This window comes from Adiantum capillus-veneris, chromosome 19 (assembly GCF_014529385.1).
Source record: "Adiantum capillus-veneris isolate H3 chromosome 19, ASM1452938v2, whole genome shotgun sequence".
NCBI lineage: Eukaryota > Viridiplantae > Streptophyta > Polypodiopsida > Polypodiales > Pteridaceae > Adiantum > Adiantum capillus-veneris.
The window spans coordinates 46,019,579-46,022,823 of NC_140949.1; the positions used below are offsets into that span (position 1 = coordinate 46,019,579).

At 36.0% G+C, this 3,245-nt stretch overlaps 1 pseudogene; it reads right to left on the reverse strand.

Annotated features, from left to right (window-relative positions):
- Positions 1 to 1,622: 1,622 nt before the first annotated feature.
- LOC147433939 (uncharacterized) lies at positions 1,623 to 2,484 on the reverse strand (annotated as a pseudogene).
- Between the last annotated feature and the right edge of the window lie 761 nt (positions 2,485 to 3,245).

A 3,245-nucleotide genomic window follows, 5' to 3' on the forward strand; every position in this document is an offset into this window, starting at 1 on the left:
TCTCACACATGCTCTCAAAGAGAGAATAGATACTCACTCCATGATTAGAATCAGCAAAAGACACTTCTAGATAGCTTCAGAGTCAACAAACATAACATAGAGAAAAGATCAGACAGAGCAAAGAACACCATGGCTAAAGCTTCTCTCTTATTCCCCTACTTAGAACTCGTCCAAACGCAAGTGCTAATAACAGATGGTTATAACTGTCCAACCCAAAAATGTTCTTGACATAAAATATCAGACTCAGAAAAATCCAACCTAGTAATATTCTAACCTAGCAAATATTCAGACCCAGCAATATTATGACTCGGTAAATATCTGACTGACCAAATAATAGACTCAACAATAATCAGAGTGAGACTAACCAAATATCAAACTCAGTAATATTCACAGTTAGCAATGTTGAGACTCAATAATATTCAGAGTCAACAATATTCAGATTAGCATTCCAATTTCAGACCCAACATATAATATCCAATCAACACATTGCACGTCTCGGTGGTGGATTTTGTAGAAATCTGACTCGGATCTACACATCCCTTGATCAAACTCAAATGCCTTATCATATTTTCCGAAAAATCCCTAGTTACTATATAGCATAAAGTATAGTGCCTGGACCTTAATCCAAGATATACAAATACACCATACAAACTATGACAAACTCACCTCTAGGATCTTCATATGAAGCCAAGTGTAGTGCCTGGTACTTAAACCAAGGTACACAAAATACATCATAGATAGAAACTAAACATCGCCCAAAATCTCCCCAATGGATTATATCACATGAGAGCTCATAGAAAATGAACTTATGAAAGAAAAACTGAATAAGTATGTCCATTCTCCAAGAGCATGAAGTAAACATTAGTAGAATCAACCTCTGAAACATGAGAATTTGACTCTGAAATTCAGGTTTTTGCAATCTAGGCACCAAACCCTAAATATCCTCTTTAAAATTTTGAGAATCCACTTCCTTTCCATTTACAAAATTCTCCTCTGTAGAGTTCTGAGATACCCACTGTTGCAACTGATTGATTTTCCATTTTTTATGGATTTGATGTATTGCTACCTTTTTGCATTGTGAACTTTTTGTCAATCCATTGAAGTTTTTCCAAGTCCAAATGTTGAAAATTAGAGCATCCTCCATATTATTCAAAATCAGATCATCCTCCAGTAAAAGGAACATTCCACCTAATCCAATTGTTAAGTCCACCTGAACATTTTTGTAATGTATTCTTCTTTGCGCAATTTGCAACTCCAAAACTTGTAGCACATAAAAATCTAAATTCTGATAATCCACCATCCATATCTAGCAGTCCATCTTGTAAGAATCCACTTCTACTATTTCATGAGCTTTAAAACACACATATTCCAATAAAAGTATGATTCGATTGAGGACAATTTGTCCCACATCAATTTCAGAATTCACATCCATTGAAATTTCATCATTTTGCATTTCAAAGATCAGTGCATGCTCCACAAAACCTGTTAAACCTGTTTTATACTCCTCAAAGACTTGCTCTTGACATTCCTCATGTTGAATTTGATATGTGAGACCTTTTTTTGATTCATCCCTATTTACATTGGAACAAACAATCAATTTGCTTCTTCCAATTCTCTGCAACTTAAGCATATCCTTGCTTGATATTGACCTGTGACATCAAAATCTGTCCAAAACATTCAAAACCAAAATTCTGATTCGCTTGATCATTCGCAACATCTGGCATAATGGTCTGATTTTTTGTATGAATTTGTTGATCATCAGAATCAGTATCAGTAAACTCCTTCAATGTTCCTTCAGCACATTTTTGCAACACTTTCACCTTTAGTGATCTTTTTGGTGGAGACTCCTCTTGAACTGATATGGTTTTTGGAAATTCCTCCTCAGCAAATCTGTTTTCCAGCAATTCCTCCTCTATATTCATCTCACTATCCACCTCTTCAATTCCTCCTCTATATTCATCTCACTATCCACCTCTTCAATTCCTCCTTTGTATTCATCTCACTATCCACCTCTTCAAGTGGGCTTTGAATAACATGACCAACATCATGGTTATGTATGAAATGCTTCTCCCCGCAAATAGGGTAACAACATTTTCCATATGCAAACAACATAAGTTAAAGAAATGGATCTTCCTCTTCCACTCCATGGGTATACTCTAGTGGTATGTTAGGGGTATCTAGGGGCTCTTCTAGGATCTTTTGGCCAACCTCCTTTTGCAACTCCTTGTCCTCCATCTTTGGTATCCCTACTTGGTGGATTACAAGCTTCGTGCTCCCTCCATCATCATCATCATCATCACTCCGATCCCCTTCAAACTCATTCTCATATGCATCCCTCAACTTCTCACATGCTTTTTGCAACTTGAAAACCTGCTTTCTACTAGAACATGATTTTTGCCTATCCCCTTTATAATCATCTAGCCATTCATATGCATTCTCCAAGTCATCTTCAAAATCATCTAACTTCTCTAAGGCTCTTTCCATTTTGTTATAAGAAGCTGCTATTTTGTGGCTAATTTTATGAAGTTTTGTGCACAAATCCACCATGCACCACTTCCTACAAGCATCTCTCTTTGAGCACTCATCAACTACAAATGGACAATCATCCACCTCATGCTTCTTACTTATGCAAACCTCACATTTATCTTTCTTCTTTTTACCCCCCATAACATTCACTTCTAATCATGTTTAGCCCTCAAGATCGGTGCACGACACAATTTTGAGACCCATTAAATTTGCTAAACGAAGAGCCACGGATGATGTACCGGGATCCGCATAGTCCATTTAATTGGTTGCTTAAATTGATTGGGATATTTTAGTTTAGTGATATATGTATATGTTTGGAACAATTTAGTAAAAGATACCATTCTTGAATTTGTTTGCTTCGACAGATCTGATTATCAAGATTAGATTCAACATCAAATTTCTCTGTCTCAAGATTAGATTCAACATCAAATTTCAAGAAATTTTTCTTTTGTCTCTTCAAAATCATCCAAATTTCTGCCATTTTGCATAGTTTGAATCTGTGCAACCTAAATCTACAACACCTTGTTGAATCTGTGCAACTTGAATCTACAACACTTTTAGCAAAAAAAATTGAATTTTGAATTTGCAGCAACATTTCTAATCAAACATGATCTACTGCTCCTAAATTTTTGCTCCTCCGGCTAACAATCTCTCCTTCGAGGTAGGTTCTTTCATAGCATCATTACTCTTGTGAAACACAAACACTGACCTTGAATGCT